The sequence below is a fragment of the Dermacentor albipictus genome, chromosome 10 (genome assembly GCF_038994185.2).
Source record: "Dermacentor albipictus isolate Rhodes 1998 colony chromosome 10, USDA_Dalb.pri_finalv2, whole genome shotgun sequence".
Taxonomy (NCBI): Eukaryota; Metazoa; Arthropoda; class Arachnida; order Ixodida; family Ixodidae; genus Dermacentor; species Dermacentor albipictus.
This window is the reverse complement of record NC_091830.1, coordinates 75,453,720-75,479,213: the sequence shown is the minus strand read 5'-3', so window position 1 is coordinate 75,479,213 and position 25,494 is coordinate 75,453,720. Positions and strand designations below refer to the sequence as shown.

The 25,494-nt window shown below is 43.6% G+C and overlaps 1 pseudogene; it reads left to right on the top strand.

Annotated features, from left to right (window-relative positions):
* Positions 1 to 3,941: 3,941 nt before the first annotated feature.
* Positions 3,942 to 4,121, top strand: LOC135900070 (U2 spliceosomal RNA; annotated as a pseudogene).
* The last annotated feature ends 21,373 nt before the right edge of the window (positions 4,122 to 25,494 follow it).

Sequence of the window (25,494 nt, the reverse complement as noted above, 5' to 3'; positions counted from 1 at the left end):
CCAGAGCAGGATTCGCCGCCCTGCTGCAGTACTTGGCCACAACCTCCTATATGAACAACACAATCAAACCCCGGCCCTCAGTCCCCAGCAGCTGCGAAGCAACTGACCACGGCGGCGGTCAGACCTGCGACGCTGCAGAGGGTGCTAAGAATCACTGGCTCCGGACAGGCCGCCATTGGAATATGAACCTGGCAACGTTTAACGCTAGAACGTTATCTAGTGAGGCTAGTCTAGCAGTGCTATTGGAGGAATTAGAGGGCAGTAAATGGGATATAATAGGGCTCAGCGAAGTTAGGAGGCCAAAAGAAGCATTTACAGTGCTAAAAAGCGGGCACGTCCTGTGCTACCGGGGCTTAGCAGAGAGAAGGGAACTAGGCGTCGGATTCCTGATTAATAAGAATATAGCTGGTAACATACAGGAATTCTATAGCATTAACGAGAGGGTGGCAGGTCTCGTTGTGAAACTTAATAAGAGGTACAAAATGAAGATTGTACAGGTCTACGCCCCTACATCCAGTCATGATGACCAGGAAGTCGAAAGCTTCTATGAAGACATGGAATCGGCGATGGGTAGAGTGAAAACTAAATACACTATACTAATGGGTGACTTTAATGCCAAGGTAGGCAAAAAGCAGGCTGGAGACAAGGCAGTGGGGGAATATGGCATAGGCACTAGGAATATCAGGGGGGAGTTATTGGTAGAGTTTGCGGAACAGAATAATATGAGGATAATGAATACCTTCTTCCGCAAACGGGATAGCCGAAAGTGGACGTGGAGGGGCCCGAACGGTGAGACTAGAAATGAAATAGACCTCATACTCTGCGCTAACCCTGGCATCATAAAAGATGTGGACGTGCTCGGCAAGGTGCGCTGCAATGACCACAGGATGGTAAGAACTCGAATTAGCCTAGACCTGAGAAGGGAACGGAAGAAACTGGTACATAAGAAGCCGATCAATGAGTTAGCGGTAAGAGGGAAAATAGAGCAATTCCAGATCACGCTACAGAACAGGTATTCGGCTTTAACTCAGGAGGAGGACCTTAGTGTTGAAGCAATGAACGACAATCTCGTGGACATCATTAAGGAGTGTGCAATGGAAGTCGGTGGTAACTCCGTTAGGCAGGATACCAGTAAACTATCGCAGGAGACGAAAGATCTGATCAAGAAACGCCAATGTATGAAAGCCTCTAACCCTACAGCTAGAATAGAACTGGCAGAACTTTCGAAGTTAATCAACAAGCGTAAGACAGCTGACATAAATAAGTATAACATGGATAGAATTGAACATGCTCTCAGGAACGGAGGAAGCCTAAAAACAGTGAACAAGAAACTAGGAATTGGCAAGAATCAGATGCATGCGTTAAGAGACAAAGCCGGCAATATCACTACTGATATGGATGAGATAGTACAAGTGGCTGAGGAGTTCTATAGAGATTTGTACAGTACCAGTGCCACCCACGACGATAATGGACGAGAAAATAGTCTAGAGGAATTCGAAATCCCACAGGTAACGCCGGAAGAAGTAAAGAAAGCCTTGGGAGATATGCAAAGGGGGAAGGCAGCTGGGGAGGATCAGGTAACAGCAGATTTGTTGAAGGATGGTGGGCAGATTGTTCTAGAGAAACTGGCCACCCTGTATACGCAATGCCTCGTAACGTCGAGCGTACCGGAATCTTGGAAAAACGCTAACATAATCCTAATCCATAAGAAAGGGGACGCCAAATACTTGAAAAATTATAGACCAATCAGCTTACTGTCCGTTGCCTACAAACTATTTACTAAGGTAATCGCAAATAGAATCAGGAACACCTTAGACTTCTGTCAAGCAAAGGACCAGGCAGGATTCCGTAAAGGCTACTCAACAATAGATCATATTCACACTATCAATCAGGTGATAGAGAAATGTGCGGAATATAACCAACCCTTATATATAGCTTTCATTGATTACGAGAAAGCATTTGATTCTGTCGAAACCTCAGCAGTCATGGAGGCATTACGGAATCAGGGTGTAGACGAGCCATATGTAAAAATACTGAAAAATATCTATAGCGGCTCCACAGCCACCATAGTCCTCCATAAAGAAAGCAACAAAATCCCAATAAAGAAAGGCGTCAGGCAGGGAGATACGATCTCTCCAATGCTATTCACAGCGTGTTTACAGGAGGTATTCAGAGACCTGGATTGGAAAGAAATGGGGATAAAAGTTAATGGAGAATACCTTAGTAACTTGCGATTCGCTGATGATATTGCCTTGCTTAGTAACTCAGGGGACCAACTGCAATGCATGCTCACTGACCTGGAGAGGCAAAGAAGAAGAGTGGGTCTAAAAATTAATCTGCAGAAAACTAAAGTAATGTTTAACAGTCCCGGAAGAGAACAGCAGTTCACAATAGGCAGCGAGGCACTCGAAGTCGTAAGGGAATACATCTACTTAGGGCAGGTAGTGACTGCGGATCCGGATCATGAGACAGAAATAATCAGAAGAATAAGAATGGGCTGGGGTGTGTTTGGCAGGCATTCTCAGATCATGAACAGCAGGTTGCAATTATCCCTCAAGAGAAAAGTGTATAATAGCTGTGTCTTACCAGTACTCACCTACGGGGCAGAAACCTGGAGGCTTACGAAAAGGGTTCTACTCAAATTGAGGACGACGCAACGAGCTATGGAAAGAAGAATGATAGGTGTAGCGTTAAGGGATAAGAAAAGAGCAGATTGGGTGAGGGAACAAACGCGAGTTAATGACATCTTAGTTGAAATCAAGAAAAAGAAATGGGCATGGGCAGGACATGTAATGAGGAGGGAAGATAACCGATGGTCATTAAGGGTTACGGACTGGATTCCAAGGGAAGGGAAGCGTAGCAGGGGACGGCAGAAAGTTAGGTGGGCGGATGAGATTAAGAAGTTTGCAGGGACGGCATGGCCACAATTAGTACATGACCGGGGTTGTTGGAGAAATATGGGAGAGGCCTTTGTCCTGCAGTGGGCGTAACCAGGCTGATGATGATGATGATCACCGCACGTTCTCACGGTAATACGAGATCATACTATCAGGAGAACGCCTGGTGCTACAATTTGTTACAATCAGGGTTTCCCGGTGGCCTGTTCACACAGGACAAACTTTACTTCCTTCGACCTACGGTAAACAGTACACGTGTGGATTATAAAGGTGGACCGGGCATTCTCCTGGCCGTTGACGTAAGAATGTTTCATACACGGTGACACACCAAGCCCTCACTGACGCCCTTGAAAGTCTGGCAGACCTCAAATCTTCGCACTTGAGATTCGAACTCCGGACCCCGAGCGCAAGACATTCGAAGTGTCTCGGTGTTCATCAAGGAGCAATTATCTCGTCCACCTTCTTCAATGTCGTTATGGTGCAGCTAGCTAAACGCTTAGCGCTTATCGGTAACCTCCGCTTTACTATTTCGTTCGAAGACAATAGACCCTGGACGACACGTACGTTCCTTGCTAGAATCACGATGAAATGAAGGAGTGGCAAAGTTATGTCCGTTTCCTTGTGCCTGCTGCCCTTAGCTCCAGGGCCGTATACGGTTATATAGCCTTCAACCCTAACGGCCGCGCACAATGAGAAACTCGAACGTCTTCAAAATGCGGCACTTCTTGCCAATGCGGTGTTCCTTGGCATACCATGCTCGAACACCTACAGTGTTATGCCAAGCTACCTCCCCTGAAAGCTGCAAAAATAACTCTCGAAGAAAGCAGCAACATATGTCGTCACTCGACGCGACATCGTAGACAAAGATTGAAAGCCGCGAACGAAGAACGGGAAACCGCCTTTAGATCCCAGGACAGCTCCCGGCCTTGAGATGAAATTGAGATCATGGATGCTAAGGCTGCCCCGAAGAATCCATCCGAACCCGCACCGAGAACGCCACAGCCAATAGGCCAACCGCAAAGAGAGGGCGGTTTCAACGTTGACATGACCGACGTGGGCGAAAGTGTAGTAGCTGCGCTTATCAGCTTAATATCTGATACGGGTTGTATTTGGACTCAAAATATTAAACTTATTCTTGGAAGGTGCCCGAGCGCTTGAAGCCTGCTTCACCTTCGCCGTGGGTCCGCCCGGTATTGTACTATCTTAGGAATCGGCTTAAGTTTTTGGTCAACAGATATCGATATGCAGGAAACTAGCCATATGCAGCTTCACTGTAAAGTGTTTCAATGCTCTGAGCTTGCTAACACTGCCCACCGGAATTCTTCAGGTGATGTTCCAATACAACTCGCCAATAATTTCTTATAGCAATTTTGCTTGTCTTGGCCCTGCTTGCGAAAGAAAACTTCTATCATTTTGTTTCGTTACTCAGAATGTTAGAGCAAAGTTTGTTTATAACTTTTTTTTAAATGTTCGCTGGATTTCTGATATAATTTCCTGAAACTTCCCTAACACACGAAACACAATACTTGAGCTGCTAGTGAAATCGTCATAACGATAAGAAACATCATCTTAAATTGATACATTATCTGCCCTGCAAAAGCTGCGGACCGTAGAAATTTTGTGGTTCATTTTCTGAAAAAAAAAATAATTTCAACCAGTGAGAAAAAACAGCATGGTGATTCGAAATTACAGGTACGACTTCACACTGACTGCGTAGTGTCGCTCACATTTGCACGAAAGAAAAAGAAGGTCACGAAATGAGTTTGAATTCCCTTGGACTCTTGTTGAGCTATCAACTAAGATATAGGTTGCACTGAAAGGCAATATTTAACTTTAAATAAGCCGAAGCTTTAGCGTAGTCAAGAGGCATCGAGGTCAATTAAGCAGTGGGCAAATTTATGTCGCCGGTCAAACCTAACTCATAAAGTGCCTGTACATGTGAGTACACATAATCCTTTAGATCGTCTACAACTGCGAGTGTATATGAAGGAAGTCTGTACATAGCACCGAACACGTATAATATTTTGCAAGAACAAACCCTTTTCTAGAAGCAGTAGACATTTGGAACATTCCGCATTCCAAGCGCATTCGTTGACTTCTTAAAATGGGCATACGCTGCCACTTATTATGCCAGGGTCTTTTCTAAACCGGTTGTTCTTAGAATAGTGATCTCAGGGTCATATGTCAATAAAAGTGCTTATACTACATTGGCTTTTTCTTGAACTTCTTTTACTATTTCGGTAAGTAGGATGCTTTCCACATGATTTTTGTATATTTTGAGAAATGGCCCACAATTTTAATGTTTATGGCCTCGTATGAAACAAAACTTGTATACTATAAAAGAATCGAATTCAACTTCTGAAATTGTCAAAGGGATAAATATTGTTTAAATTTGTTCAGCTGCTGAATTATTTAGCGTATATTGTGGTCTATATATCTAAGAACACAGCCATTGAGCTAAGTCTCCGTCTCAACATGCAAAACTTTTGATAGTTACTTATTTTCGGTGATTATAAACATCACCACTTTTTCTTTATTAGAGGTAAATATGACCTATATCTTTGTGGCCCTATTTTTGTTATCCTCCACTTACCTACGACAGTTATGTTTACTTTTCGTCCGTTCACCTCCCTCAGAATGATTGTTTTTGTACCGCAGCGTACGCGGTGAAATGTTTTAGAGAATGTATGTCAGCGAATGGGGCGCCATTATTTATGCCATGAGAAAAATAGAACTAATTTGAAGTCATTTCAGCGGCATGGCTAATAAAGCGTGAAGCCAACAAGACAAACATTAGGTGCATACACACGCTGCATGAGGCAGTTGTGGGGAAGTTGATTAAAAAAAACGGAGATTTCACACGAACCACCTTCGCATAGAGGACAATCCAGGGACGTTTGAAGCGCTAAATGCAATTAGGGGTCTGTAAATATACACTGTCTCGCTCCAAATAAGATGGCATTAGCTTTGCCGCGAAAGAAACACCTGGATTTAATGCGTATTTGCACATAATCCCGATCGCCAACAACAAAGGTTCGTCCATTGAAAAGTTGTTTTCGTAGCGCACCCTTATTTTATTGATTGCAACAGTCGTCCTGCACTGAGACGAAGAGTCCGATAGAAGGGGTTCTCGTAGGCGATCGCACAGCTGACAGTTCATGTACACGTGTCGTTAACTACGTCCTCCCCCAGAACAAAAGCCAGCAGCAAGCTCCGCAGGGTAATTTGACCCACTCAGGAAATATATAATGTTTCTTTTTCTAATTCAATAAATCCGAACAGTATTAGGATGTAAAACTGGACCAGAACAAGGCAGCTGCTTCAAGAGTTATCTCCCGTTGTCTCGCGCTGACTTCATCATTACACAGGTCTACTCTGCTACATCCCTAAAGGCAAGCAATCATGCTTTTTTTTTAGTTTTTACTCCCTTGCTAAGCCACGAGTAAATTGCTAGAGTGCAGCCGCAGAAGGGCGTTACAAAGCGTGTTTTCTGTTCAATTATGCTGCTGGGTAACGCTCAGAGGGAAAGTCAGAGTAATAGTCGCGTTCTTGAAAACACGTATTTTACGTTCAAGAGCAAAACTTGATGGTCGTTTCAGGCACATATAACAGTGCGAAATGTGACTTTGTTTTATTGACCTTATGATAATCTGTCCTATATTATCGCGCAAAAGCGGTCTTGTGGAATGGTACTAGAGTTTTGTTATATAAGTCAGCGAACTTGATGAACTCGATGGACAAATTTTGGCGAGAGGCCCACTGTGATTTTCCTAATGCATGTAAAACGCTGAAATTCTTAAACGAGAGAATCGCAAGGCGTTTTAAATGAAATGTTCCATTTGAGAGATAAGGTTAAATATAATTGAATTGAACTGAATTGCATTTTATTCTCCTTGAACAATTACACAAAGAAGGAGTAGCCACAAAAAGCTACTGAGATTAGCAGCTTGACGAAGTGGCTGCCCCTTTACACAGCAGCAGTTATTAAACAATTTTCATACAAATCACTGCTTTTACACATATGTACGGCAGAATGATTGCACAAGAAAACATAAGCATTTTGCAAAATAAAATGGAAAGCTTCACATCAAGGAGGAAATACAAAAAATACATAAAAGAATGCATCATAGTTCACAGGAACTGATCTCGTATCGTTTTTTTTTTTTGGACAACTGTGACACAACTACAGATTTGTTGGCAAGATTATGGAGCATAGCAGGAAGAGTAAAAGCGATTGATTGTTTTGCATAGTTGTTTTGAGGAATAGGTATGTGCCAAATATTGTGGTGACGCGTAGTGTATACGGCAATATTTTCTCTTAATTCTGATATCTTGCTGTAGAAGGAGTTGTTCTTTTTTGTGGCCGAACAGTATGTCTGGAGTAAACGATAATTATAAAAATCATGGACATTTATAACCTGAAATTGTTTAAAGAGTTGCTGCGTGTGAAAATCATATGGAACCTTTGCAAATATTCTCATAAACTTCTTCTGAATTAGGAACAGTTGGTTTAGATTCGTTTTTGTTGTTGTACCCCATACTAGGTGGGCGTAGAATAACTCGTAAGGGCTAACTAGTTATATATTGGTAGTTTTATACGTTGATGAAGGATATGTCTACATTTCTTTATCATACACGCAGTTTTGCACAATTTTTCATGAGTTTCTGCGGATATGATCATTCTAAGGTAAAGTACTTGAAAAATATACGCCCAGCACTTTCATGCATTCTACTATTTCAATCACACTATGACCAAGTGTAATCAATGGCAACATTACAACAATTTTACAACCTTATTTCTTGGTCTGAAGAGTACTGTGTTTGTTTTTCCGGTATTAATAAGTCAGGAATTGCACTTTGTTCATTCCAGTAACAGTGGCATTGTCTCATCAGATATATTTTTCATATCGTCAGTTGTTTTACCGGTGATTAAGGATGTAGCGTCATCATCATAGCAACTTGATGTTACATGTGGATTTAAGGCAAAGGAGTGTAGGTCGTTAAAGGAAACACAAAATAAAAGTGGCCTCAAAATGCTGCCCCGAGGTACTCCCAGATTTATGCGTTTAATTTCTGAAGATGTTCCTACTAATACATATTGCTTACGATGCCTTAAGTTAGAAGCTAGGAGATCATACGCAAGGCTGTGTACACACAATATGACTGCAATTTATGAAGTAGTGTTTCCTGCTGTAATGAATCAAAGGCTTTCGTCAAATCTACGTATACTGCCAGTGGTAAACTACGGTCTGAAAAGTTTTTTGAACATTATTTCCTTTTGCTTTATCAGCGCGGTTTCCGTCGACCAATGCTGACGAAATTCATGCTGAAGATTGCATAATAATGCTAAAACCCAATGTTTATTTGATGCCTGGAATTTGTTCATAATTTGAAATTCATGTGCTGGGTATTAATACAATTAAAGCACGAAATTTCCGAAGCCCTAACTTTGCACCAAACATATATATTGCAGTTCTGTGGACTGTATCCGCTATATCATCCAAATTACGAAAATCTTTACATATGAATTTAGAGTTTACGTCACATTCTTACAAAATTTACAAGGGCGTTGCGAAAGTGATGCTCCGAAATCAGTGGTAAACTTCAAAACCATGTACAATAAAACAAATGTGTCTATTTCGTATGTATCATTCAGGGCATTTCGAAATATGCGTTTTTTATTGCTTGGCTACAGTATTGTGAACATAATAGCCATGTGTTTTCTTATATTTTTCAAAACTACACTATTTAGGATTGTTGGTAAAAAACGAAGGCTAAATAAAAATATCCTTCCATAAGTTACTAAAGATTACTTTTACTTTAAATGCTATAAACCTAATCAAATTTGACACAGTGAATCCTTAGAAAACAATATCTTCGTTCGTTCCTATATACTAAGATGGCAGTACCTCAGGTGAAGCTTCCTTTTAAATATACACTTCCATTTAACTAATGCCATTTATGGAGTTCATGACAATGAGAACCACATGCAAGTCACATCCTTTAAAAATGATCGTATAGAAGCTTACTTATACATAAAACTACATAATACCGTCTTCATCGAAGTCTTTCAACCACGCACCCCACCGTTACATTTCTATCGATGTAACTTCTACGCTTCGATGTAACTCCAGAGATTGTTGTACTGAGACCAAAGAAAGTAAGAACGCATTACATTTGAAAATTACCAGTGTTCGAAAATGTTGGCTGGCAAAAGCTTTCAATTGGAAGAAGTCAGACCAGATCACTCACAAGAATGACGGAAAGTTTCGGAAGCCGAGAAGGATAGTGATGAATAGGGACTGACGACAACAATGAAGCACGCGCATAGCGCTGACACTATACTTCGTTTTAAACGGGTGGACAGCATGGCCTGAAGGTTAAAAGTGGGTGGAACGGCGAATTTAGAGCTTCAGATGGGAAATAACAGCGGTCAGTATGCAAAGGGACAGAAGCGACACCTTAGTCAATGACAAGAGTTATTTTCGCGACGGTGCATGGCGTGTGTTATCGATTCAGAGTTTATTGGAACAGCTTTTTGTGTGTGTGTGTGTGCGATGAGGTCCTGGCAGCAGCTATTTCTGCCGTCTGCAAAACTAAGCAACGCGTTCCGTAGAATCACTGCGAACTTTCCTTTTTTGCTCATGACCGTGGTGTTGGCACGGGCCATTTGACCCGCAGCAGGAGACAGGGATACCAAACTTTTCTGGAAGGAACACATATAGACCAAGTAGTGCCAAAAGAAACATGATGTTTAAGATGGAGACATGGTGTGGCCATACACAATGAACATGCAACTGAATCTCTTCGTGTGTCGGACGACAATATTATAGGCAAACGTTAGAAAACGTAGAATGGTGTATTCAGGCTCATATAGACAGAGATTGCGTTGGATAAAACACAATAAAAGTCCTTTATAAGATAACATCACGTGTAGTGTCGTGCATGGTGTTGGAGGTGTGGAAGATTTCAGGAAGGACATACGAAATTATATTTAACTCGGTCACTCAGAAAAACACGAGGCGCGCCGTGGGAAAAAAAAACTTGCCTGCGCGAAACGCTAGGTCAAGTCAGAGCTAGCGCCACAGCGATGTGGCGAAGCATCGGCTTGGCATTTAGCATGGTATGTAATAGCAACAAAGACGTATTTGCCGGGTGGTAGCTGCCGAAGTGTGAAGGTCATAAGGGAAAGCCAAGGGTAGTTAACCAGGCTAAGCCTTGTAGGCCACCATGTACTGGGGAAAAGCGATTGAAAGATGAGAAGGAAGAGAGTTCACACCTTGCACCGGTGCACGCACAATCAAGCATTCATCGCAGGGTCAATTACAGTTAGTCATACAGGCTGGCCCATTTCCAGAAAGAGAGCAGCGCCTTTGTGGCTCTGTACATAAGAGACCCGTGAGGCCACGGTCGCAAGACCTTCTCTTCGGTGGAGGGCCTGTCATCTGAGTGCCTCAAAGCAGTTCGAAAGGCAATGTTCTTTTCTTTGTATTTTTGGCAGTAAGACAGGAGGCGTTTCATCGTTTCTTGAACTGCACATGTGCTGCAGTTGGCACTGTACATCATTTCAATTCCTACTGAGTAGGCGTTCGCAAAAGAAACACCTAGGCACAGGCAGAAGAGCAAAGTTCATTCCCGTCACATAAAAGTAGGTGAACGTTGTAATGTCATATACGAGCTCACGTCATAAAGGCGGCGGTTGGTAAACTCTGATGTATACCATTGTCTTAGACTGATAATGTTGTCACGAAGATAACAAGTGAGGCATTGGCAAAGCGGTGCGCTTTAATTATGGCTGACACTTGGAGAGCGCACTTACCACTACGGGCTTCCTCGTTTTCAGTCAAGTGGCCGGTAACTACGTACCAGCCTACCTGGCGTCATTTCGGCCCTACCAAAAGCGACCGTCCCAGTCGGCTAGTGCAGATGGCTAAGATAAAGTGGCTAAAGTGGTTGGTCCGTCTAATGTAAAAGGTGGTTACATTAAGTTAATAGCCACCACACTGCGCAGAATGGCGAAGGATTTGAATGGTGCACTTCACTCGTGTGTGCAGCACGGCTTTATTTGTACTACATGGAGGACTTCGGGAGTGGGACGTCGTCGGCTCGGACGAGGTCAACCCTTCGGTGCATGACCTCGTGAATGACACCGCTATGGCGGCGCGCAACTTCGTGTGGACCGAAATACCGTAGCAATAATTTTTCCGAGAGCCCACAGCAGCGAACAGGTGTCCGCGTACAAGACAGCGACGGGGTTTACTGCACATCACGTAGGCCCTAGTTGTAACGATGGGCGTCGGTACTCTGCTGGCTGCGGATGCAGTTCCGAGCAAACTGACGAGCTTCCACCACTGTCCGGATGAAGTGATCAGTGCTGTCACTTCTCGTGGTGCCGTCGTCTACTGGAAGCATGGCATGTAAAGGCATCGTCACTCAACGTTCATAAGCAAGCTAAAATGGGGGTGAGCTGGCTCATCCCATTTACACAAACATATCCCATTATACACAAACATCACTAATGACAAAATTTCGTGCCGTGTATTCTGTTCTATGTCAACATACATCGACAGTATATTGGCAAGGGGTCTATTGAGGCACTCTGTTAATCCGTTAGTTCGGGGGTGATACCCGTGGTGTTCTAATTGTTATTATGCGTCAACGTAACGACTTGTATTGACTCAGCAGTAAATGATGCGCCGCGGTGAATAATGAGAACAGCCGGTGCACAATGATGCAGTACAACTTGACGACTTCAGCAGCGCTTCTCCGGGGCACAGCTTCGGTCTCTGAGACACGGGTTAGATATTCCGTTGAGATGATGATACTTTTGCTTTGTGAAGCTTCTGTAGAGAACAGATCTAAGAGATCCATTGCCACTTGCTGGAGCGGCGCTGGAGACAGGTCCAGAGGTTGGAGCAGACCGACGGGGTTCAGGGGAGGTAAATGCCTAGGCAGTCACGACAGCTTTTCATGTAGTGCTGGCCAAACGAAAATAGCCGTGGAAAGTAGCATTTCTGGCATATGCACGCTAGTGTTCTGGTGAAGCCTAAGTGCCCGGAACAGCAGTCACCATGACATGGGTGCAAAACTTACTCGCGCAGTGCCTTAGGGACGCCGAGAAGAGCGACACCGAGGAATGTTTTGTGACCATCTTCATAGTCTTTCTTGCAAGGTACGTTGTTCTGCAGTCAATACCTTGTCAGTCTTCATTAGATCGCACGCGGGATACCAACGTCACCTCCTCGTCGGTACAGAATAAGAGGGAATAGCTCTGCGTCCGCACGCTAATTCTCAGCCATCCGAACCACGTCAATGGCGCCAAGAAACGGCAAACCTTGCTTCAAGTCTGACAATGTCAATGGAGTTGAAGCACGGGACAAGCAGACAGCGTCGCTGTGCTTTTGTACAGATCGGTAGACGACAGTTATGTCATACGTCTCAAGGCAGATGCTCCTACGATCGAGACGACCTGATGAACGACTGAGCTTAGAAAGCCAAGCAAAGCAAATCGTGATCGCTGAGTGCTACACATAGCTTGCCATAAAGGTCAGGAGGAAACTTACTGATACCTCAAACGACTACTAAAGACTCCTTAGTGGTCGAGCAATTAACTTTGCCTTTGTGAGAGTAGGGCACGCGTAAGCGTTCCGTACAATTCTGCCGTTGTACAAGAATGGCTACGAGTCCAACGATACTGGCGTCAGTATCAATTTCAGTTTATGCAACATCGTCAAATGCGCTGTCTGACGACGCTTAGCCAGTGACGATAGTTCGCCGGAGCTGTTTGAAGTCGTTTGTACAAATCGGTGAACGCCTGTTCCGGCTCTTCTGTTCATGTATAAATCGCTGTGGCGTGCTAGTCTCGTCAAAGGGTCAGCAATTTTCGAAAATCCTTGAAAAAACAATGGCAGTAGGCGCAGATGCGTAAAAACCGCTGAACAACCTTCTTGTCCTTAGGATGAGGGAACTGAGCGATGGTATCCCGCTCCTCAGAACAATAGCGGCCCCAGCACAGAGCCTTGCGGAACACCGGACACAACTTTCACCTGCTGAGACTGAGTACCATCCACCATCACAAACTGCTGACGTAAACGAAGGTAATCTTTTACCTATGATATCACTTGAGGACTGATATTGTAAAAGGTCCTTCTTTTTATTAGTAAACAGTGCGTCATGGTATCAAATGCCTTCTTGAAATCCAAAAACACAAAGTCCACGCTACGACGCATGTCCAGTGCTCCTGCCAGGTCGTGCACGAATTCAGTCAGCTGCGCAGTACAAGATAGGCCCCTTCGAAAACTATGCTGACGAGGATTAAACAATGAATGTGCGTCCGTGTGTGCTACTATACAAGTACACAAAGTATGTTCAAGAGTCCTGCACGCAACTGAAGTTAGTGATACTGGCCTCTAATTTGAGACGGTGTCACGAGAACCAGATTTGTGAATTGGCGCTATGCTTGCGATTTTCCAGTCATCTGGAAGGCAGAATTCATCAAGCGATTTTTCGAAGATAATCTTCAAGTACGGTGCAACCGACTGAGCCCAAAATTTATAAAACTTGTTTGGCAAGTCATCAGGACACCCAGCCTTAGCAGCCTTCAGATTCTGCACAGAAAAAAAATTAAATTATTGGGTTTTACGTGCCTAAACCACTTTCTGATTATGAGGCACGCCGTAGTGGCGGACTCCGGAAATTTCGACCACCTGGGGTTCTTTAACGTGCACCTAAATCTAAGTACACGGGTGTTTTAGCATTTCACGCCCATCGAAATGCGGCCGCTGTGGCCGGGATTCGATCCCGCGACCTCGTGCTCAGCAGCTTAACACCATAGCCACTGAGCAACCACGCTGGGTATTCTGCAGCAGAGACTCTATAGCATTAATGCTAATAACAACATCATCCACTAAACTCATCACCGGCTGGAAATTCAAGGTATTCATATCATGTCTCTGTTGCAATGCACAGCTGAAAACAGAGCTAAAATACGGATTAAAGAACTCAGCTTGTCCTGCGTCATCATCAATAAAGCTGTTACTAGACACAAGCGGTGGAATAGTCACAGTGGCTTTTCCATTTCTCTTTGCATGTTTCCAGAATTCCTTCGGATTATGCTTTAATTTCGTTTCCATTGAAATTCCAAATGAATGCTTTGCAGCTGCCACTGCAACTTTCATTTTTTCGGTAGTTTCATGCAGCTTCAACCAATGATCACGTGTCGGCTTTCCTTTATATTTACTGTAAGCTAGTTGCACTTTGCGTTTTAGACTGCGTGACTCCCGAGTAAACAAAGGTTAACTTTTCCTTCTTCTTTTCGTTAATGTCCCCGCCGGAAGAAAGCGCTGACTCAGCTCAAACATCTTCACCTGAAATATAAGCCATAATTCAGTTACTCCAGTGTAGTCGGCATACGTTTCAAGTACCGCCCGGTACTCATTCAGCGCTTTAGTTATCTCGCTTACATTTGCTTTTTTGTAGTTATATACTCGCCTCTTTGCTGTTCCAATGCTTCTTAAAAGTTCAAGATTCATTTCACGAAGCACAGCGTTAAGATCGCATTATGATCGTTCTGCTTAAATAAACAATAATAAACTATGAAGAAAATGTGAGACAAGAATGTTGCTAAAATTGTCGCTAACACTGCCCAAAGGATTATGGAAAACGTAGGCGTTTTGAAACGCTGTTATAGGCTAACGTCACCTGAATCCTTTGCGTTGTACTTTCATATTTGGGTGCTGTGTGAACAGGTGACGAAATAGCAGTGAACCTAGCAGCAGCGTTTGGAGGGCTTTTATCTTGCTAATATATTTTGATAATAGATGACAGTGTAAATTCTGCGTTTGCGTTCTGAATGTGAGGTGTCAAATACAACGCATCGCAAGAGAACTCAAATAACTTAGCTTTTTTCTGCACAAAACAAAAAGCACTTAGTCTACATTATCTCTTATTTTGCTGGTACATGGCCATTCTTCACAAACTAAACTCTGCGGAACGCGCTTGTTCTTTTGCTAATATGGCCACGACAGTTACCCGAGCTGTAGACAGGTTAAATACTATGCTTCCGTCCTTGATCTACCTGAAAAGCCCCGTGAAATCGATTGGTCAGGAAGCCGTGAGAAATGGAAGCAATTTCATCAGTCTTACGAAAAGGATCTCAATCGCTCCGATATCCATGCCTTTCTAGCAGCCGATTGCTGGTATTCACCTGCTGTTTCCTAATAATGCACATGAAATTTTGTTTCAATTGGTTTTGATCAATTAATTTAGTCCTACGCTTGCGAACGTCTACCACTCGAATGCATTTAGCAATACCGCAGAACCTGCAGCGTTTACGCCCGTTCAAACAGGTTTTGTACATAATGAAAACAACGATGTGGAGCCTATGGTGACCACTGTGTTGTGAAGCACAACAACGTGAAGGTCACGAGAGTGAATGCAATCGTTGCTTCATCGTGCACGAATCATGTGTCGCGCAGCAAGTCACGGCCGCTTCCGTGTCATTTTTGAATAATAAAGTGTGTTCTAGAACGACATTTTTTGAGGCAACTTTACTACCTTCGGATCGCTGAAATGTACAGAATTCATCATTCAAGTTGCTAAAATGTGCCAAGTCATTAGATATAAAACTCTGCCGATAAGGGGAAAGAAGGTCATTAGATCTAGCAACGAGATTGCTAAAATGGCTACACTCATGGTTACATATCGGTAAACTATCAAAAGCAACGCTGACTTTGTGTATTCGAAAGGGTCATGTTAATGATGGCATCGGCTGTTGTTTTGTTGGATTTGCCGTTGTGCAGCCAACAGTGCCTCTTTCAATAGAGGGGGCAAATGTCCTACGTTGCCGCCCCCTCACTTCAGACGGGGGGGGGGGGGCAAGTTCTCCCCCTTCCCGGTAGATACGGCTATAGGGGTGGGGTGAACTCGCAAAGAATTATTTGTGAAAGAAACGGAAAGGCGCTCGGCTCCTTTCGTTGAATGCATTAGGGGCACCATGCGCTCACCACAGAAAACGAACAAACAATTAAAATTTGTATGATTCTACCGTTACCAAAGCTTAATGGCTCATTGTCCTTTCCAACGCGCAGTTAAAAAGAAATATACATACCCCTAAGAGGCACATCACTTATTTCCCAACACAGCTTTGTAAGAGTCCGAACTACTGTAGAAATACTTCCCAAGCGGTGCTGACTGCGCTAGCGCATAGTCCGAGAATAGTATAAATTTACACATTTTTATGTTTCCTAGAAAACCTACTTTATAATACCGGACACTCTCTTGAGACTGCATTGGTCGCCTAGTCGCCTACTATTTGTGTCAACCTCATTTTCCTCATTGTTCAAATTTCCTCATTCCAAGGTGTGTCTTGTTTCTTTCAGTTTCACTGACACATTCGTAACATTATATATATATATATATATATATATATATATATATATATATATATATATAGACGCGCGTATGAAGCGGTTTATTGACGTTTCGGCCGGAGTCCGGCCTCCATCAGATGAAGGCCGGACCCCGGCCGAAACGTCAATAAACCGCTTCATACGCGCGTCTACTTCACTGTGAATATTTACCCGGACCCAGAACTGCTTTTCTTCTGGTATATATATATATATATATATATATATATATATATATATATATATATATATATATATATATATATATATATATATATATATATATATATATATATATATATATATATATATATATATATACAGTGAAAGCTCGTTAATTCGAACTTCAATAATTCGAATTTATGGATAATTCGAACTGTACGATATGGTCCGGCCAAGCTCCACGGAAGTCTATGTATAAAAAAGTCCGTTAATTCGAACGCGAGAAGGTTCCCTCACGGATAATTCGAACTACGCTCGCCTGGCACACGGCCAGAGAAGCGCGCCTACTGCCTACACACAAGGCTGTATTGCCTCCGAAACGGAGAGAACGGCGATAGAAGGCAAAATAGGAAAAAAATCTAACAGACGCGGGGTCAGCCAGAAGGCAGCGGCGGCTGCCGCCTCTCCGTTCTACGTAACCTCCGAGACTTCTTGCCCTTGCGAATCTCGGAGGCTTTGCAAATCTTGTACAGCTGCTAATGTTGTGCGGAAATGGCACGGCAAGCTCCAAAACACAGCGAATCATGTACGTCGCAGCTGCGCTTGCAATCAAGAACCAACGAATCAGGGCCTTCACCACCTTCACATGTTCAGCGTCTTTGTCTCGGCAGTATTCATCGGTTGTGCACCTCTATTTTCAGCTTAGGAGGTATCGGCCGTCGCGATTCATTGAGATGGTGTTAAGCCTCGGCAAACGTTCGTTTCGGTCGACATCGGCGGTGTGGCATAGTCGTACCCAGAGCTTCGACTTGAAGATGGCGTGTGCTCGCGGCACACGCCATCACTTTCTGACACGCCAAATTTCTGACATGCCCTACTGCTTCCAAATCGCCGTGTACTGTTGCCCTCCTTCCCTTTCGTTAGTTCGAACTTTCGTTAATTCGAACTGAAGCGGCTTCCCCTTGCGGTTCGAATTAACGAGCTTTTACTGTATATGAGAGAGAGACAGAGAGAGGGACGCCTACGCATGCAACGTGTTCCACACCTGGCTACGGATACACTGTACATAGACATGAATACATATATCTCTAAATTACCTTCTGCATTTCTCATAATTTGTATTTACTATTTTTATGCGAACGAATATGTTCACAGTGTTATGCTGGACGTGCTCCTGACTAAAAGTATTTGCTCTCTTTCTTTTTCCGGACTGTTTTTTTCCGAATGAAAAAGAAAATGCACACTCGCGTTTTCCTTCATGTTACAACAAAATTAAAATAAATGTGAGCTTTCGATGTCGTGCGCTCAAACGGGAGCTGCGCGGTGCACAGGGTACGCTGCACATTTCAAAGAGAAGTAAAAATTATTAGCCGTTAGCTACAAAACAAGTTGCATGTTGAAGCAAGCAATGAGGATAAAATTGTTATTCGTTGCTGAAACGAAGAGGGGGAGTGCTGTTACGGTGGGCCTCCACGCCGGGTGCGACTCACCCTACGACCACCACTGTGTGGCACACACCTAGTTTCTGTAATGAAACGTTTGGCACCAGCATTCAAACACAGTGGCAGCATGCGAGACAAATACTGGGATAACAAAACGCAAGCCCAAAGCTTCTCAATCGTAGTCTCCCTGCTTGAGCAACAGACTCTGCCACTTTCAAATAGAGCTAATAATCTTCACTACATTCACGTGCCCAGTGATGCAACTTGGCATGAACGAAGGTTATTGTAGAACGCAACTTACCCAGTGGCATGTACCATGTGACTCAAATTGGCAATGAAACGAGGCTCATTGACCAGCCGCAAATATCGCCACCCAAAGTGTGATTTTACAATAAAGAGGATACTCGAAGTGTTAACAAACTGAATTTCTCATATGCAGTGATCCAAGTGGGGTTAGAGGAAGTTAATGGAAATGGAGTAGATATGCAGTGACGCATACCGCGTAAGAATTTGGCGTGAAACATTTTAAGTGAAGACCGGCACATATGCGATGTCACGCCGCCGGGACCCAACTTGGCCCGACGATTGGCTTGAATCCCTGTTTTGTCATCAAAGCAGCCCGATGGATCACCCATTAGAACATAGCCTGCGCAACAGTAAATATTGTGGGAAGTATTGTAGTTGGTGAAAAATTAGGAGCACACTGTTCATACCTAAATGTTTAGTTGCTCAGCTAAACCTCTATCTGAAATGCAATACACTTGTACTTCTTTTTCGTGTGGGGAAATGTTACCTGTTTTTTATTGATTTAGGGTAAATGTGAGTCCTATGTTTATGAAGCTGTCTTTCTGATTCTCCTCTAAAGAAATTCGTTAGCATTTTTTGTCCCTGTAGCTCCCTCCACCCAATAGATTTTGTGCAGCAGCACATATGCTGTGAAATGTTTTAGCGCATGTAATTCAGCCTAGTGGTATGATAACCAACGTCATGACAGAATTAGGAGAAAAACCGACTGAAGCTGTTGGGGAGACAGCTAGTCTCCTTTTGACTGTCTTCGTCGGCATTTCTTGGAATGTCTGACCAAAACTGAATTAAAACAAGTTCAATTGAAGCTCTTTTCAAGGACACGGCTAATACCACGAGAACCCAACAAGAAGACAAACCAACTACTCATTCACACATTGCACGAGGCACTTGTGCAAAAACAAATTGATCCAAGACAACAAAGATTTCACACGAACGACCTTGGCACAAAGGGCGATTCAGGGACGTTTGAAGCGCTAGATGCAATTAGCGGTCTGCAAATACAGACTGTACCGTTCCGAATAACATGACAACACTGCTGCATGCTCTGCAACGAGGGAAGCATGTGAACGGAGTGTGTTTCTGCGTATAATCACTATCGTCAGCATAAAGAAAATCGTCTTTTGAAAACTAATTTTCGGAGCACCACCCGAATTTTATTGATTGGAAGAGCCGTCGTGCATTGACCAAAAGAGAGGAATAAAAGGTGTCTCACGTAGGTGATCGTTGAGGTGACTGTCCACGCAGTACGTGGCCGTAATTACATCCTTTCGAAAAACAATACACACCAGCACGCTATGCAATGTAATTTGAACTGATTTATAAAAGGTATAATGAACTTTTTCTCAATCATTTCAGCTCTCCAGTATTAGGATATAAGATTGGGCAGCCACAAGGCAGCTGGCGGAAGCGTCCGCGACCCCCCCCCCCCCCCCGCTCTCTGGTAACTTCACCGTTGCAGAGGTCTACTGTGGGCCGACAATAAAGGCAAGCAATTGGACTTTCCTTTATCTTTTTTCTGTCTTGCTAGAGCACGGCATGTTTCTAGGTTACAACTGTTCGCAGGCGTTTTAGAGGTCTGCAAATATACACTATACAGTTTCGCATAACATGGCAATATTGTTGTGTGCTCTGCGACCAGGGAAGCAGCTGGGCTGAGTGTGTTTCTGCGCGTAATCACTATAGACAACATAAAGAAACGCCATTGGAAAACTAATTGTCGAAGCACTACTCTAATTTTACTGACCGGAAGAAGCGTCCTGCATTGACACGAAGCATACAATAGAAGGGGTCTCACGCAGGCGATCGTTGAGGTGACAGTCCACGAACTTCGTGGCGTTAATTACGTCCTATCGAAAAACAAAACACACCAGCACGCTTTTCAATGTAATTTGAACTACTTTATAAAATATGTAATATACTTTTTTATCATTTCAGCCCTCAAGTATTAGGATATAAAATTGGGCAGAAACAAGGCTGCTGGACGGAAGCGTTTCCTGCGGTTCCATCTGTTGACTTCACCTTTGTGGAGGTCTACTCTGGGACGATACTGAAGGCAAGCAACTGTGCTTTCTTTTAGTTTTGCTGGCTTACTAAATCATGTCATCTTGCTAGAATATTCGCACACTAGTGTTCGCACACAACTGTTCGCACATTTAATGAGACAATGAAGATAGCGCTGCTATTTTTCTTTCTCTTAAATGGTGTCGCTTGGTACAATGGTACAGTTTACGTTTCTTTAAATGGATTTTTCGCATAGTAGAGCTGAAATTGATGGTCACTTGAGGCACAGATATCCATGTGAGATCCTGTGTTTTACTGGAATCTAGGTTTTAGGTCTTATATTATCGCACAACATTGTCTTGCGGTATCGTAGCAGGTTTCTTTGTATGAGCGAGCAAACATAACAAGACCCAAAGATAGCTTTAGCGTGGGGCCAAGCCCGATTTGATGTACATTCGGTGCAATTTCAATACATGTAAAGTGCAGAAATCGTATCATAAGGGAAAGGCTGGACCTTTTTAATGAAATGTAATGCAATTGAGAGACAAGGTTAAACTATAGTGAGGCTAGGGTCATAACCTAAATTTGATACTTGGAATGTCGTTGCAGTGGCAGATGCTATGTGGTAATAAAATGAGTGCATGAAATTCGCCAGTCCGTTTCTCTGCAACACAAACATGTTGTAGTTGTGTACGCTGCATCCGCTAGAGCATCCAAATCAAGCAAATTCCATATTGAAAATTACAGTTCACGTAAAATTGTTACTAACTTTAGAAGGATTTTGCTAAAGTCCTGCTCGTGAATGATATTACACTATAGTCCAAGATTACCTAACATATTATTATTATTATTATTATTAAACATATTAATATTCTTATTATTAGGTATTATTCTTGCATTTAGCTTTCTGTGGAAATCCGACGCACTTTTTTATCATCTATCTACGTCGACTGTTTTGTACAACCTCTGCAATAAAACAAGAAAAGACTTATTTATTTATTTATTTATTTATTTATTTATTTATTTATTTATTTATTTATTTATTTATGAACCAGCAGCGCCAAGGCATTACAGTGGGGGGGGGGGGTGTACAAGAAGAAATACATACGACACCTCTGCTCCTGTACAGTGTTAAAAGTGACAACAAAAGAGGAAAAACGAAAAAAACCGGAAAGAAAGGCAAAGCCCTTAGCAATGCACATCTACAATCTACAAGATCAAAAAGAAAGCATCATTTGATTCAACCCTCACAACATCACTCGGCAGTCTATTTCATTCCCTAATGGTTTTAGGAAAGAAAGACATTCTAAACAATTCAGTTTTTGTGGCAAATTCACGGACCTTAAAATCATGGTCAACACGATCGGATCTATAAAAAGGCTCTAGCACAAACTTTCCCCATCAACCCGAACAGCTGAATAATAAATAGCATAGAAAAACTTCAGCCTCAACTTCTTACGGCGCATGTCTAGTAATTCCCAGTTGAGTGCTTCCTTCGTACGCGATGCACTGAATTGAGCCCCGCGTATGCCAGATACGAAGCGAGCGGCAATGTTCTGCACCCGCTTCAGCTTATCTTTATCTCTACGAGTATGGGGGTCCCAAACCGTACACGCGTATTCCAGAATTGACCTCACATAAGTCTTGTACAAGATGTCCCGACATGACTGTGGAAAAGTGTTTGCATTTCGGCGAAGAAATCCCAGGATTTTGCATGCTTTAGCAGTGACATAATCGACTTGACGGCGCCAATTCAAAGTGGGAGTAAAATAAACACCTAGATATTAAAATTCGAATACCTGTTCCAACATTACATTCCTAATAACATACGGTTGCATATCAACGTTTTTCTTTCTTGTGAATTTCATATGAACAGTTTTACACTAATTCAAATGCATATTCCATTTGACGCACCACTCTGAGATTCTGTTCAAGTCTTCCTGAAAGATCTCAGCATCACGGTCACAAGTGACTACTCTATAGAGAACGCAGTCGTCCGCAAATAACCGCATTTGAGACACTACTCCGTCACCAATGTCGTTCACGTACAGCAAGAACAATAGCGGCCCCAACACGGAGCCTTGCAGAACACCGGACACAACTTGCACCTTCTGTGACTGAGTACCATTCACCACCACAAACTGCTGACGTAAGCGTAGGTAATCTTCTACCCATGATATTACTTGAGGACTGATATTATAAAAGGCCATTTTTTTTATTAGTAAACAGTGCGTCACTGTATCAAATGCCTTTTTGAAATCCAAGAACACACAGTCCACGCTAAGACGCGTGTCCAGTGCTTCTGCCAGCTCGTGCACAAATTCAGTCAACTGCGTGGTACAAGATAGGCCCCTTCGAAAACCGTGCTGCCGAGGATTAAACAATGAATGTGCGTCCATATGTGCTACTGTACTAGTGTACAAAATATGTTCAAGAGTCCAGCACGCAACTGAAGTTAGTGATACTGGCCTATAATTTGAGACGGTGTCACGAGGACCAGATTTGCGAATTGGCACTACGCTTGCGATTTTCCAGTCATCTGGAAGGCAGGATTCCTCAAGCGATTTTTCAAAAATAATCTTCCAATACGGTGCCACCGACTGTGCACAAAATTTATAAAACTTGTTTGGCAAGTCATCAAGACACCCAGCCTTGCCAATCTTCAGATTCTGCAGCAGAGACTCTATGCCATTAATGCTAATAACAACATCATCCATATCACTCACCACCGGCTGGAAATTCAAGGTACTCATATCATGTCTGTGTTGCAATGCACAGCTGAAAACAGAGCTAAAATACGTATTAAAGAACTCAGCTTTTCCAGCTTTTTCATACGAAAGTTTATAACTTTCTAGTGAGCGGAATCGCATGCGTACCACAAGTGTTCCTCAGCACAGCACAAGAAAGCCTAAGCGGGCAATGGATAAACGACAGTGTGACGACGATGACGTGACGGCGACTGTGACAACGATGGCGGGCACATGGATGTATGACACGACTGGCATGACGAAGTTAGAATTCTAATGATAGAATGGCCGCCACGGCATCTCAACAATGAACCAATAAGGACGACTGTACGACCACGACACAGAGACAGCGACAGCATGACAATGGTATTAGGACAGCGGGATGCAAACGAGTGCATGCGACGATCGCTCGACAACAGTGGGATCGCGTTACTGACGTGATGAAGATGAGAAAACAACAGTGTGACGCGACGACGGGCATAATGACAATTGTTGGACTGCTACTTTAACGATGATATCGTCACCACGATGGCATGACAAAATACCATAGTGATCGCGTCACAGGGATAGCAGGACACTGGAGTGAAGAGTGCCTGAAGACGATGGAGTCACGAAGAATATAAGGTGATGGCCTGATGACGACAACATGACGAGGCTGAAACGATGAAGTAAAATGACACGATGGATGACAAACCACGACGGCTTACGGTGACGGCATGAACACGAATGCATGACGATGATTACATGATGACGACACAATGACATTGATCGCATGACAATTGAATAAAGCCAATTTTATAGCGAAGAGAGTACGATGTTAATGACATCAGCACGATGTTATATCACGAAGCCTGTACGACGACGATCGGGTGACGACGACGGCATGTCGTGAGTCTGAGAATGAGCCTGGGCTAACGGCGATGTATGGACCGCGACAGCATTATTGATCCCAACGTGAAAATGAATGCATCATACGATGGCGTCATTACGGTGGTGTGGCCGTAGCCGGATAATAAAGCTAGAATGACCGCGATGCAAGGGCCACGACGACATCGTGACCGCGAGCACATACCTAGTGGTCCAAGCTGCTAGGCGAATTGGGCCACTGTGGTGGTGCAAGAGGATAGATAGATAGATAGATAGATAGATAGATAGATAGATAGATAGATAGATAGATAGATAGATAGATAGATAGATAGATAGATAGATAGATAGATAGATAGATAGATAGATAGATAGATAGATAGATAGATAGATAGATAGATAGATAGATAGATAGATAGATAGACAGACAGACAGACAGACAGACAGACAGACAGACAGACAGACAGACAGACGGACGGACAGACGGACGGACGGACGGACGGACGGACGGACGGACGGACGGACGGACGGACGGACGGACGGACGGACGGACGGACGGACGGACGGACGGACGGACGGACGGACGGACGGACAGACAGACAGACGGACAGACAGACAGACAGACAGACAGACAGACAGACAGACAGACAGACAGACAGACAGACAGACAGACAGACAGACAGACAGACAGACAGACAGACAGACAGACAGACAGACAGACAGACAGACAGACAGACAGACAGACAGACAGACAGACAGACAGACAGACAGACAGACAGACAGACAGACAGACAGACAGACAGACAGACAGACAGACAGACAGACAGACAGACAGACAGACAGACAGACAGACAGACAGACAGACAGACAGACAGACAGACAGACAGACAGACAGACAGACAGACAGACAGACAGACAGACAGACAGACAGACAGACAGACAGACAGACAGACAGACAGACAGACAGACAGACAGACAGACAGACAGACAGACAGACAGACAGACAGACAGACAGACAGACAGACAGACAGACAGACAGACAGACAGATAGATAGATAGATAGATAGATAGATAGATAGATAGATCTAGGTCTTCCCGTGAACTTTTTTCCAACCTAACAATCGTCCAGGTGAACCTATTCGTAGTGAGCTTCTATCATTTTTTGGATTCATCAAACTCTATGAAGGGCCAAGCGACCTCCGCTCCGAATGAAAGCACATGGTGGTGACGCCTATCCCAAAGCTTATAAACTTCCAGACAGGTTTGAGCACCTTCACCCTATTCCATTAATATTAATGCTGTGTAAATACCAAGAACACGAGTCTCTTGCATAAATTTGTTGAACTCGATTATCACGGGATTGTATCACCGCACCGCACCGCCACCGCGTGTGCAGCGGTGGCGTAGAGCTAGAACACCCGCCTCGCGTGCAAGAGGTCCGTGGTTCGAATCCCGGTGCCGGCAATTTTCCACCTGATTAAAAAAAAAATCCGCGTGTTGATAAAATTGCATAAACAGGCCTGGAGTGTGGCCTGATCCCGGTGACCGGAACCGGTAAAGCACTCCCTCACCAGAGCAGGATTCGCCACCCTGCTGCAGTACTTGGCCACAACCTCCTATATGAACAACACAATCAAACCCCGGCCCTCAGTCCCCAGCAGCTGCGAAG